Source organism: Dendrobates tinctorius, unplaced genomic scaffold, assembly GCF_039654945.1.
Source record: "Dendrobates tinctorius isolate UK_male_01 unplaced genomic scaffold, ASM3965494v1 ptg000452l, whole genome shotgun sequence".
NCBI classification, from domain to species: Eukaryota; Metazoa; Chordata; class Amphibia; order Anura; family Dendrobatidae; genus Dendrobates; species Dendrobates tinctorius.
The window spans coordinates 75,413-89,475 of NW_027362114.1; the positions used below are offsets into that span (position 1 = coordinate 75,413).

At 46.6% G+C, this 14,063-nt stretch overlaps 1 long non-coding RNA gene and 2 other non-coding genes across 4 annotated transcripts in view; all 3 read right to left on the minus strand.

The window, feature by feature from the left end:
• Positions 1-14,063, minus strand: part of LOC141077453 (uncharacterized) — a 128,769-nt gene that overhangs the window by 55,967 nt on the left and 58,739 nt on the right. The window lies entirely within an intron of this gene.
• TRNAL-CAG (transfer RNA leucine (anticodon CAG)) lies at positions 5,330-5,412 on the minus strand. The gene has a single exon. It is a non-coding gene; the product is annotated as a tRNA-Leu (tRNA).
• TRNAL-CAG (transfer RNA leucine (anticodon CAG)) lies at positions 11,243-11,325 on the minus strand. The gene has a single exon. It is a non-coding gene; the product is annotated as a tRNA-Leu (tRNA).

A 14,063-nucleotide genomic window follows, 5' to 3' on the forward strand; every position in this document is an offset into this window, starting at 1 on the left:
CACCGAACAAAAAGTGCAATAACGCGCGATCAAAAAGACGCATATAAATATCCATGGTACCGCTGAAAACGTCATCTTGTCCAGCAAAAAACGAGCCACCATACAGCATCATCCGCAAAAAAATAAAAAAGTTATAGCTCGCAGAATAAAGCGATGCAAAAATAATTATTTTTTATATAAAATTGTTTTCATTGCAAAAAACCGACAAAACATAAAAAAACGACCTAAATGAGGTATCGCTGTAACCGTACTGACCCGAAGAATAAAACCGCGTTATCAATTTTACCGCACGCGGAACGGTGTAAACGCACCCCCCAAAAGAAATTCATGAAAAGCTGGTTTTTGTTCATTCTGCATCCCAAAAATCGGAATAAAAAGCGATCAAAAAATGTCACGTGCCCGAAAATGGTACCAATAAAAACGTCAACTCGTCCCGCAAAAAATAAGACCTCACATGACTCGGTGGGTCAAAATATGGAAAAATTATAGCTCACAATATGTGGTGATGCAAAAACTATTTTTACAATAAAAAGCGTCTTTTAGCGTGCGACAGCCGCCAAACATAAAAACCGCCATAAATCGTAAATCAAACCCCCCGTTATCACCCCCTTAGTTAGAGAAAAATAATAAAACTAAAAGAAAATGTATTTATTTCCATTTTCCCGCTAGGGTTAGGGTTAGGGTAGGGTTAGGGCTAGGGTTAGGGCTAGGGTTAGGGCTAGGGTTAGGGCTAGGGTTAGGGCTAGGGCTAGGGTTAGGGCTAGGGTTAGGGTTAGGGCTAGGGTTAGGGCTCAGATTAGGGTTAGGGGTGTGTTGAGGTTAGGGTTGGAGTTATAATTGGGGGTTTCCACTGTTTGGGCACATCAGGTGCTCTCCAAAGGCAACATGGCGTCTGATCTCAATTCCAGCCAATTCTGCGTTGAAAAAGTCAAATGGTGCTCCTTCCCTTCCAAGCTCTGCCATGTGCCCAAACAGTGTTTTACCCCCACATGTAGGGTATCAGCCTACTCAGGACAAATTACAAAACAACTTTTGGGGTCCAATTTTTCCTGTTACCCTTAGGAAAATAAAAAACTGGGGGCAAAAATATAATTTTGCGGAAAAAAATGTTTTTTTTATTTTCACGCCCAGGCGTTATAAACTTCTGTGAAGCACTTGGGGGTTCAAAGTGCTCTCCACACATCTAGATAAGCTCCGTGGGGGGTCTAGTTTCCAAAATGGGGTCACTTGTGGGGAGTTTCAATAGTTTAGGTACATCAGGGGCTCTCCAAACGCACATGACACCCGCATACCAATCCATCAAAGTCTGCATTCCAAAACGTCACTACTTCCCTTCCGAGCCCCGACGTGTGCCCATACAGTAGTTTTCTCCCACATATGAGATATCAGCGTACTCAGGACAAATTGGACAACAACTTTTGGGGTCCAATTTCTCCTGTTACCCTTGGGAAAATAAAAAAAAATGGGGACTAAAAGATGATGTTTGTTGAAAAAATACGATATTTTTATTTTCACGCCCGGTCGTTATAAACTTCTGTGAAGCACTGGGGGGTTCAAAGTGCTCACCACACATCTAGATAAGTTCATTAGGGGGTCTAGTTTCCAAAATGGGGTCACTTGTGGGGGGTTTCCACTGTTTAGGTACATCAGGGGCTCTCCAAACGCAACATGACACCCGCAGACCATTCCATCAAAGTCTGCATTCCAAAACGTCACTACTTCCCTTCCGAGCCCCGACGTGTGCCCATACAGTAGTTTTCTCCCACATATGAGATATCAGCGTACTCAGGACAAATTGGACAACAACTTTTGGGGTCCAATTTCTCCTGTTACCCTTGGGAAAATAAAAAAATGGGGACTAAAAGATCATGTTTGTGGAAAAAATACGATTTTTTTATTTTCACGCCCGGTCGTTATAAACTTCTGTGAAGCACTGGGGGGGTTCAAAGTGCTCACCACACATCTAGATAAGTTCATTAGGGGATCTAGTTTCCAAAATGGGGTCACTTGTGGGGGGTTTCCACTGTTTAGGTACATCAGGGGCTCTCCAAACGCAACATGACACCCGCAGACCATTCCATCAAAGTCTGCATTCCAAAACGTCACTACTTCCCTTCCGAGCCCCGACGTGTGCCCATACAGTAGTTTTCTCCCACATATGAGGTATCAGCGTACTCAGGACAAATTGGACAACAACTTTTGGGGTCCAATTTCTCCTGTTACCCTTGGGAAAATAAAAAAATGGGGACTAAAAGATCATGTTTGTGGAAAAAATACGATTTTTTTATTTTCACGCCCGGACGTTATAAACTTCAGTGAAGCACTGGGGGGTTCAAAGTGCTCACCACACATCTAGATAAGTTCCTTGGGGGGTCTAGTTTCCAAAATGGTGTCATTTGTGGGGGGTTTCTATTGTTTTGGTACATCAGGGGCTTTCCTAATGCGACATGGTGTCCGATCTCAATTCCAGCCAAAAACGTCAAATGGCGCTGCTTCCCTTCCGAGCTCTGCCATACGCCCAAATAGTGGTTTACACCCACATGTGGGGTATCAGCGTACTCAGGATAAATTGCACAATATCTTTTAGGGTCCTGTTACTTTTGGAAAAATAAGAATTGAGGGTGAAAAGATCATTTTTGTGGAAAAAATATGATTTTTTAATTGTACTGCTGTACGTTATAAACTTCTGTGAAGCCCTTGGGGGTTCAAAGTTCTCACCACACATCTAGATAAGTTCCTTGGGGGGTCTAGATTCCAAAATGGTGTCATTTGTGGGGGGTTTCCACTGTTTTGGTACATCAGGGGTTTTCCAATCGCGACATGGTGTCCGATCTCAATTCTAGCCAAAAACGTCAAATGGCGCTGCTTCCCTTCCGAGCTCTGCTATGCGCCCAAATAGTCATTTACACCCACATATGGGGTATCAGCGTACTCAGGACAAATTGCACAAAAACTTTTAGGGTCCTGTTACCCTTGGAAAAATAAAAATTGTGGGTGAAAAGATCATTTTTGTGGAAAAAATATGATTTTTTAATTGTACCGCTGTACGTTATAAACTTCTGTGAAGCCCTTGTGGGTTCAAAGTTCTCACCACATATCTAGATAAGTTCCTTGGGGGGTCTAGTTTCCAAAATGGGGTCACTTGGGGGGGTTTCCACTGTTTAGGTACATCAGGGGCTCGCCAAACGTGACATGGCGTCCGATTTGAATTCCAGCCAATTTTGCATTGAAAAAGTCAAACGGCGCTCCTTCCATTCTGAGCTCTGCCATGCGCCGAAACAGTGGTTCCCCCCCACATATCAGGTATCAGCGTAGTCAGGACAAATTGCACAATAACTTTTGCAGTCCAATTTCTCCTGTTACCCTTGGTAAAATAAAGAAAATTGAACCTGAAGTATTTTTTTTGTGAAAAAAAGTTAAATGTTCATTTTTTTTTTAATATTCAAAAAATTCCTGTGACGCACCTAAAGGGTTAATAAACTTCTTGAATGTGGTTTTAAGCACCTTGAGGGGTGCAGTTTTTAGAATGGTGTCACTTTTGGGTATTTTCTATCATATAGACCCCTCAAAGTGGCTTCAAATGCGAAGTGGTCCCTAAAAAGAAAATGGTGTTGCAAAAATGAGAAATCGCTGGTCAAATTTTAACCCTTATAACTTCCTAGCAAAAAAAAATTTTGGTTGCAAAATTGTGCTGATGTAAAGTAAACATGTGGGAAATGTTACTTATTAAGTTTTTTGTGTGCCGTATCGCTGTGATTTAAGGGCATAAAAATTCAAAGTTGGAAAATTGCGAAATTTTCAAAATTTTCGCCAAATTTCCGTTTTTTTCACAAATAAACGCAAGTTATTTGAATGCAATTTTACCACGAACATGAAGTACAATATGTCACGAGAAAACAATGTCATAATCACCAGGATCCATGAAAGCGTTCCAGAGTTATGACCTCATAAAGGTACAGTGGTCAGAATTGTAAAAATTGGCCCGGTAGTTAACGTGCAAACCACCCTTGGTAGTGAAGGGGTTAAAAAAAAATCAAAAAAATCAGATTTTTTTGATTTAAATCATTTGATTGCAGTTTTCATAATGTGATTTCAAACGGCAAACAAGTCCTTGGATATCCTTTTGACAGTATTTGCACTTTGCTCTTGCACCTTTCTTTCCAAGATCTGCTGCTGGCATCTCAACAAAATGAACCCAAATAGGGTCTCTCTTACGACCTGCTGCCATGGCTCACACAGATCACTTATGAAGTTTGATTGTTACTACAGCCTGAGCCAAGCACTGCTGATGTTACTACAGCCTGAGCCAAGTACTGCTGACTATCCAACAAGTTTGGGCATGTCAACTGAATGCAGGGAAAAAGAAACTAAACCAAAACTGAAACCAAGCTAGAAGTGTGGAAATAAAGGGGCAGTATGAACAAAATGTGGAGGCTATTAATAGTTTATACAATTAAGACATGCTGCTTTTAAACACCTACCTATTGCCATATAGTAAAACAAAAAAGATTTTTACTTACTTTGGGGTCCCCCCCTCACCCTGGCGTTAGATCGTTGCCCCTACTTTCGTCCGTGTAACTATGGGCGCACATGCACACTGCTCTCACTTCTCATTTTAATCGTGATTTATATTAAAAAAAAACCTTTTGATTTAAATCAGTGATTTAAATCATGATTAAAATCATGATTTAAATCGATCCGATTTAAATAGAAAAAAATCTTTTGATTTAAATCGTGATTTAAATCATGATTTAAATCGGCGTGATTTAAATCAATCCACCCTGAGCAGCACCCTTGTTCGTTGGGTGAATTGACCTTTTAAGGGAGCCCGACGTACTCACTAAATTGTCCCTATCCCTAAGTTTTTTTGGATGCAGATTGCTCTCACACGAGTGTTTTTTTGATTTGGAAAAGAAAGAAATGAGGATGGAGAATCAAAACTTTAAGGCTAAAAAATATACTCACACATATATACACCAACTGTATAGACACACATATAAATATTTATGGTGTATACATTAGGCTATAAGACCTGGAGACTGTTATTACACATGCTGCCACTAGGTTTATTTTCTTTTCTTTAAAAAAACAACAAAAAAAAAAAAAAAACTGTCGCTGTCAGGAGTGGGATTCGAACCCACGCCTCCACGTGGTGACTGCAGACGCTGAACACGCTCCCTGGTGCACAACAGCTTGCACCTCCAGGGACCAGTACTGCTGCTGTCAAGGAGTGGGATTTGAACCCACGCCTCCACATGTGGTGACTGCAGACGCTTAACACGCTCCCTGGTGCACAACAGCTTGCACCTCCAGGGACCAGTACTGCTGCTGTCAGGAGTGGGATTCGAACCCACGCCTCCACGGGAGACTGCAACCTGAACACAGTGCCTTAGACCACTAGGCCATCCTGACTGCTGACATTGACATGCTCCCTGGTGACACAAGAGTTTGCACCACCAGGGACTTCAGTACAGATCTGCTGTCCAAATCAGACATTGGGGCCCCTGGTGGGACTTCTGGCAAAGCCAGAGGGGACATTGGGATGTCATTTGAAAGCTAATTACCAGACTGAGGTGAGGGAGCAGTTCTTGGGGCTGTGTGGTGCTCTGTTGGGCATTTGTGCACCCTCAAGCCTGCACCACAAGGACCACTTTTATCCATGGACAGCCAGGCTCTGACCCCCTGAATTCAAATTCCATTTGGAGCAGGGGGACAAGTGATGTTGCTGTATGTAGGTGGCCTCCTGGATGATGTTCCTGCCAAGCTTGATTTGCCTGACCCCTTCTGCAGAGTAGTTAAGGGGATTGAGAACCCCCAAGACTGCCCCAGACTGAAAATGTCTTTTCAAATCTGCTGTCCAAATCAGACATTGGGGCCTCTGGTAAAGCCAGAGGGGACATTGGGATGTCATTTGAAAGCTAATTACCAGCTTCTTTTTCATTACTTTAGTTCTGCAGACAGATGGTAAACGCCATTGTCTGTAAAGACCCCGTTACACACTGCGATATCGCTAGCAATATTTTTGAACCCCTCTCCATAATCTTTGAAAATTCTTGGAGAACAGGAGAAGTGCCAGAAGACTGGAGAAGAGCAAATGTTGTTCCTATCTTCAAAAAGGGGAAGAAGGTGGACCCAGGCAACTATAGGCCGGTGAGTCTGACTTCTATACCAGGAAAGATCTTTGAACAAATTATTAAACAACATGTATGTCAATACCTGGATAAGAATGAAGTGATTAAACAGAGTCAGCATGGGTTTCTAACTAATAAGTCATGTCAGACTAACTTAATTTCCTTCTATGACGGTATCACTGATTGGGTGGATCAAGGAAATGCTGTAGATATAGTATATCTTGACTTCAGCAAAGCATTTGACAAAGTCTCTCATACAATCCTTATTGAAAAAATGACTAAGTATGGAATGGACAAGGCAACTGTTAGGTGGATTCATAACTGGCTTAGTGATCGGACCCAAAGAGTGGTCGTAAATGGCTGCACATCCAGTTGGAAGAATGTCTCAAGTGGGGTACCACAGGGCTCTGTCCTGGGCCCTGTATTGTTCAACATCTTTATCAACGATTTAGATGAAGGAATTGAGGGTAAACTGATTAAATTTGCTGATGACACAAAGCTAGGAGGGATAGCTAATACTAGAGAAGAGAGAGAGAGGATTCAAAAAGATTTAAATAAACTGGAGAAGTGGGCAGCAACTAACAGAATGGTTTTTAACAGGGAGAAATGCAAAGTACTACATCTGGGCAATAAAAATGAAAAAAGCATATATAGAATGGGAGGAATAGGGCTAAGTGACAGCACATGTGAAAAAGACTTGGGTATACTAATAGATCACAGACTGAATATGAGTCAACAGTGTGATGCAGCAGCAAAAAAGGCAAATGCAATTCTAGGATGTATTAACAGAAGCATACAGTCTAGATCACGTGAAGTCATTATTTCCCTCTACTCCTCTTTGGTCAGACCTCATCTGGAATATTGTGTCCAGTTTTGGGCACCACATTTTAAAAAAGACATCAACAAACTGGAGCAAGTTCAGAAAAGAGCGACCAGAATGGTGACCGGTCTGCAAACCCTGTCTTATGAGGAAAGGTTGCAGGATTTGGGAATGTTTAGTTTGCAAAAGAGAAGACTGAGAGGAGACTTAATAGCTGTCTACAAATATCTAAAGGGCTGTCACATTGTAGAAGGATCAACTTTATTCTCATTTGCACAAGGAAAGACTAGAAGCAATGGGATGAAACTGAATGGGAAGAGACACAGATTAGATATTAGAAAAAACTTTTTGACAGTTAGAGTGATCAATGAGTGGAACAGGCTGCCACGAGAAGTGGTGAGTTCTCCTTCAATGGAAGTCTTCAAACAGAGGCTGGACAGACATCTGACTGGGATGATTTAGCGAATCCTGCTTTGAGCAGGGGGTTGGACCAGATGGCCCAGGAGGTCCCTTCCAACTCTACGATTCTATGATTCTATATTGCTGTAAAGTCACCGATTTTGTGACGTTGCAGCGATATTGCTAGCGATATCCCTGCATGTGATACTTACTTCCGACCGGCTCCCCCGCTGGTTATCACTGATCGCGCGAGAAGCTCCTGGTCCATTCCTCGTCGGCCACTTCCTGCTGGGCTTCCTGTGGCGCCCAGGGCGGGAGGACGCAGGATCGCCGCGTCTGACAGGTAAGTAGCGATCCCCGTCTCCAGCAATGTCGCTGGTGAGATCTGCCTGTGTAGCAGCTCACTAGCGACCACCTAGCGATGCACCAGCGATCCTGACCGCGTCATATCGCTAGTCGGGATCGCTGGTGCATCGCTAGGTGTAACGGTACCCTAAGTGTTACAATGAGTCACTTCTAACTGGCTAGATAGAAAAGTTGCAGACTCTGTAATCTCAGGATAAATTACCGTATTTTTCGGACTATAAGATGCAACGGACCATAAGAACACCCCAATTTTCAGTAGGAAAATAGGGGGAAAAAAAATAATGTGTCAAATGGGGGTCTGTCTTACAGTCCGAATTCAGCTTACCTGGGAAGGGATCTGGCACAGGTGAAGTAGTCACAGGGGTCATTCAGTGGTCCAGGCTCGTGCGGTGGCGGCTCTGTGCTAGGGCAGGTTGGTTGTGCTGGGGCAGCAGCGCTGAGGCAGGGGCAGCAGCAGCGCTGAGGCAGGGGCAGCAGCAGCGCTGAGGCAGGGGCAGCAGCAGCGCTGAGGCAGGGGCAGCAGCAGCGCTGAGGCAGGGGCAGCAGCAGCGCTGAGGCAGGGGCAGCAGCAGCGCTGAGGCAGGGGCAGCAGCTGCGCTGAGGCAGGGGCAGCAGCTGCGCAGAGGCAGGGGCAGCAGCTGCGCTGAGGCAGAGGCAGCTGCGCTGGGGCAGGGGCAGCTGTGCTGGGGCAGGGGCAGCTGTGCTGGGGCAGGTGGGCTCTGTGGTGGTGGCAGCGGGCGGCGCTCTGCGGTGCGGTGGTGGCAGCGGGCTGTGCTCCGGTACAGGGACAGCGGCTCCGCCGCGATTTCTTCGCAGCCCGGAGGCCCCCGCACTTCCCTTGCTGGCCGCCGCCATGTTGCAGTGGCCTCCGGGAGCATGGACGCCGGAAAGAATCTGCCGCAGACCTCAAAATTTGAAATCTCATTTTCAAAAGTGAGAGCCGGCTAATGGTGCCAAAAATGAGAGCAATAGCTTTAACAACCGGTTCCACCGAACCGGGGAGAACCCGCTGAATCCCACCCCTGGCTGCGCCCTGAGGGCTCATAGTGCTGCGCTGTGTGGAGTGGGATTCGAACCCACGCCTCCACGTGGTGACTGCAGACGCTGAACACGCTCCCTGGTGCACAACAGCTTGCACCTCCAGGGACCAGTACTGCTGCTGTCAGGAGTGGGATTCGAACCCACGCCTCTACGGGAGACTGCCCCGAGGGCTCATAGTGCTGCGCTGTGTGGTGCGGGGTGGGCAGGGTCAGCGCTGCGCCCCCAGGGCTCATAGTGCTCCGCTGTGTGGTGCGGGGTGGGTGGGGTCAGCGCTGCGCCCCCAGGGCTTATAGCGCTGCGCTGTGTGGTGCGGCGTGGGCGGGGTCAGCGCTGCACCCCCAGGGCTCATAGTGCTCCGCTGTGTGGTGCGGGGTCATCTCCCATCTCCTCCCTGGCTCTGTGCTGCTGTGTAAGATCGCTTAGTGGTGGGGGAGGGGCGGCAGTGACTGGCCGGTGGGCAGGGTCACTGTGCTATGGGAACCAAGATCCGGCCTGCATAGAAGGTGGAAGAGGGAGGAGTCGTGTGACACGCCGAGCTGCCTGTGACTCATCCCCTGGCTCGGGGGGCGGAGCCAGCGCCGTGCAGCACACAAACGGTCTCTCCCTGGCTTGCAGTACAGTGAGGCTGGGGGATGGGCGGCCGGGCTCTGTGTCACGTGGCTCCGAGCCCACCCCCTGCTTTCTCGGTCTAACTGCAGCAACAATGACGTCACCTGAGCGCCAGATTTGAACCTTGGAGCTGCCGGCCGGTAACTGTATGCCTGTATGGGGTCAGCTGTGGGGGGAGGCAGGGGGTCCCTGCAGAGTGTATGGGGTCAGCTGTGGGGGGCACTGCGGGTAGACAGGGGGTCCCTGCAGAGTGTATGGGGTCAGCTGTGGGGGGCACTACGGGGGAGACAGGGGGTCCCTGCAGAGTGTATGGGGTCAGCTGTGGGGGGCACTGCGTGGGAGACAGGGGGTCCCTGCAGAGTGTTTGGGGTCAGCTGTGGGGGGCACTGCGTGGGAGACAGGTGGTCCCTGCAGGGGGAGGTGAGGACAGTGTATGGGCACAGCTGTGGGGGGCATGGCGGGGTACAGGCGTTCCCTGTGGGGTAGGGGAGGGTTAGGGGGGCTGTGTTGTCACTCTGCTGTGAACACTAATTATGAATGCAATATTTCCCTTATTAATTATTGTTTTTTTATTTCTCTGTCTCTCAGTAGGTAACACTTGGGGCAGTCGCCCGCTCTCTGTGTCTCTGCTGGCAATATACGCTCGTAGAAAAAGGGGTTAATGTACCAGTACAATTCATAGGACTTAATTTTTATTCTATGTCAAAATTCAATAATTTCCTTTTCCCTTTTTTTTCCAATAGGTAACAAGGCATCGTGGACACTAAACTGGCTCAAGAACTGGCGGGACAAGGACACCAAGTTTGCCTAATGGACGACATCGCTATGGAGGAACACAGCTCTCCGGCCACCATCATCATGTGGAGCAGCTAAGCCTCTTCATCCTCGGTTTGGGTAAGTGACAATCCATGTATGTATGGTCTAAGGAGCGGTCATGGCACATGTACATACATGTATGTGTAAACATGTATATACAGTCAGCTGTCATGGCACTCGGGAAGTCACACCAGGGGGCTGTGTGGCCCTGTAGGCCTCTACACCACCACACAGCCTCCCGCAACCCGCTCTACAGCACCACACAGCCTCCCGCAGCCCCGTCTACACCACCACACTTCCTCCTCCAGCCTCTGTCTCCCCCCTCCAGTCCCTGACGCCCCCCCCTCCAGCCTCCTTCCTAATTTAGAGCTTTTGGTTTTTTTTTATCAGCATAAATTGTCATTTAAGAAACGATTGTCCATTCAAGAAGAGATTTGTGTTGGCAGATTATCCTAGGAAAGCGTGTTAGATGATAATAATCGTGCTGCCCATCTCACCCGACGAGCAAGCAGCAGTGCAGCACCCTTGTTCGTTGGGTGAATTGACCTTTTAAGGGAGCCCGACGTACTCACTAAATTGTCCCTATCCCTAAGTTTTTTTGGATGCAGATTGCTCTCACACGAGTGTTTTTTTGATTTGGAAAAGAAAGAAATGAGGATGGAGAATCAAAACTTTAAGGCTAAAAAATATACTCACACATATATACACCAACTGTATAGACACACATATAAATATTTATGGTGTATACATTAGGCTATAAGACCTGGAGACTGTTATTACACATGCTGCCACTAGGTTTATTTTCTTTTCTTTAAAAAAACAACAAAAAAAAAAAAAAAACTGTCGCTGTCAGGAGTGGGATTCGAACCCACGCCTCCACGTGGTGACTGCAGACGCTGAACACGCTCCCTGGTGCACAACAGCTTGCACCTCCAGGGACCAGTACTGCTGCTGTCAAGGAGTGGGATTTGAACCCACGCCTCCACATGTGGTGACTGCAGACGCTTAACACGCTCCCTGGTGCACAACAGCTTGCACCTCCAGGGACCAGTACTGCTGCTGTCAGGAGTGGGATTCGAACCCACGCCTCCACGGGAGACTGCAACCTGAACACAGTGCCTTAGACCACTAGGCCATCCTGACTGCTGACATTGACATGCTCCCTGGTGACACAAGAGTTTGCACCACCAGGGACTTCAGTACAGATCTGCTGTCCAAATCAGACATTGGGGCCCCTGGTGGGACTTCTGGCAAAGCCAGAGGGGACATTGGGATGTCATTGGAAAGCTAATTACCAGACTGAGGTGAGGGAGCAGTTCTTGGGGCTGTGTGGTGCTCTGTTGGGCATTTGTGCACCCTCAAGCCTGCACCACAAGGACCACTTTTATCCATGGACAGCCAGGCTCTGACCCCCTGAATTCAAATTCCATTTGGAGCAGGGGGACAAGTGATGTTGCTGTATGTAGGTGGCCTCCTGGATGATGTTCCTGCCAAGCTTGATTTGCCTGACCCCTTCTGCAGAGTAGTTAAGGGGATTGAGAACCCCCAAGACTGCCCCAGACTGAAAATGTCTTTTCAAATCTGCTGTCCAAATCAGACATTGGGGCCTCTGGTAAAGCCAGAGGGGACATTGGGATGTCATTTGAAAGCTAATTACCAGCTTCTTTTTCATTACTTTAGTTCTGCAGACAGATGGTAAACGCCATTGTCTGTAAAGACCCCGTTACACACTGCGATATCGCTAGCAATATTTTTGAACCCCTCTCCATAATCTTTGAAAATTCTTGGAGAACAGGAGAAGTGCCAGAAGACTGGAGAAGAGCAAATGTTGTTCCTATCTTCAAAAAGGGGAAGAAGGTGGACCCAGGCAACTATAGGCCGGTGAGTCTGACTTCTATACCAGGAAAGATCTTTGAACAAATTATTAAACAACATGTATGTCAATACCTGGATAAGAATGAAGTGATTAAACAGAGTCAGCATGGGTTTCTAACTAATAAGTCATGTCAGACTAACTTAATTTCCTTCTATGACGGTATCACTGATTGGGTGGATCAAGGAAATGCTGTAGATATAGTATATCTTGACTTCAGCAAAGCATTTGACAAAGTCTCTCATACAATCCTTATTGAAAAAATGACTAAGTATGGAATGGACAAGGCAACTGTTAGGTGGATTCATAACTGGCTTAGTGATCGGACCCAAAGAGTGGTCGTAAATGGCTGCACATCCAGTTGGAAGAATGTCTCAAGTGGGGTACCACAGGGCTCTGTCCTGGGCCCTGTATTGTTCAACATCTTTATCAACGATTTAGATGAAGGAATTGAGGGTAAACTGATTAAATTTGCTGATGACACAAAGCTAGGAGGGATAGCTAATACTAGAGAAGAGAGAGAGAGGATTCAAAAAGATTTAAATAAACTGGAGAAGTGGGCAGCAACTAACAGAATGGTTTTTAACAGGGAGAAATGCAAAGTACTACATCTGGGCAATAAAAATGAAAAAAGCATATATAGAATGGGAGGAATAGGGCTAAGTGACAGCACATGTGAAAAAGACTTGGGTATACTAATAGATCACAGACTGAATATGAGTCAACAGTGTGATGCAGCAGCAAAAAAGGCAAATGCAATTCTAGGATGTATTAACAGAAGCATACAGTCTAGATCACGTGAAGTCATTATTTCCCTCTACTCCTCTTTGGTCAGACCTCATCTGGAATATTGTGTCCAGTTTTGGGCACCACATTTTAAAAAAGACATCAACAAACTGGAGCAAGTTCAGAAAAGAGCGACCAGAATGGTGACCGGTCTGCAAACCCTGTCTTATGAGGAAAGGTTGCAGGATTTGGGAATGTTTAGTTTGCAAAAGAGAAGACTGAGAGGAGACTTAATAGCTGTCTACAAATATCTAAAGGGCTGTCACATTGTAGAAGGATCAACTTTATTCTCATTTGCACAAGGAAAGACTAGAAGCAATGGGATGAAACTGAATGGGAAGAGACACAGATTAGATATTAGAAAAAACTTTTTGACAGTTAGAGTGATCAATGAGTGGAACAGGCTGCCACGAGAAGTGGTGAGTTCTCCTTCAATGGAAGTCTTCAAACAGAGGCTGGACAGACATCTGACTGGGATGATTTAGCGAATCCTGCTTTGAGCAGGGGGTTGGACCAGATGGCCCAGGAGGTCCCTTCCAACTCTACGATTCTATGATTCTATATTGCTGTAAAGTCACCGATTTTGTGACGTTGCAGCGATATTGCTAGCGATATCCCTGCATGTGATACTTACCTCCGACCGGCTCCCCCGCTGGTTATCACTGATCGCGCGAGAAGCTCCTGGTCCATTCCTCGTCGGCCACTTCCTGCTGGGCTTCCTGTGGCGCCCAGGGCGGGAGGACGCAGGATCGCCGCGTCTGACAGGTAAGTAGCGATCCCCGTCTCCAGCAATGTCGCTGGTGAGATCTGCCTGTGTAGCAGCTCACTAGCGACCACCTAGCGATGCACCAGCGATCCTGACCGCGTCATATCGCTAGTCGGGATCGCTGGTGCATCGCTAGGTGTAACGGTACCCTAAGTGTTACAATGAGTCACTTCTAACTGGCTAGATAGAAAAGTTGCAGACTCTGTAATCTCAGGATAAATTACCGTATTTTTCGGACTATAAGATGCAACGGACCATAAGAACACCCCAATTTTCAGTAGGAAAATAGGGGGAAAAAAAATAATGTGTCAAATGGGGGTCCGTCTTACAGTCCGAATTCAGCTTACCTGGGAAGGGATCTGGCACAGGTGAAGTAGTCACAGGGGTCATTCAGTGGCGGCTCTGTGCTAGGGCAGGTTGGTTGTGCTGGGGCAGCTGCGCTGGGGGAGAGGCAGC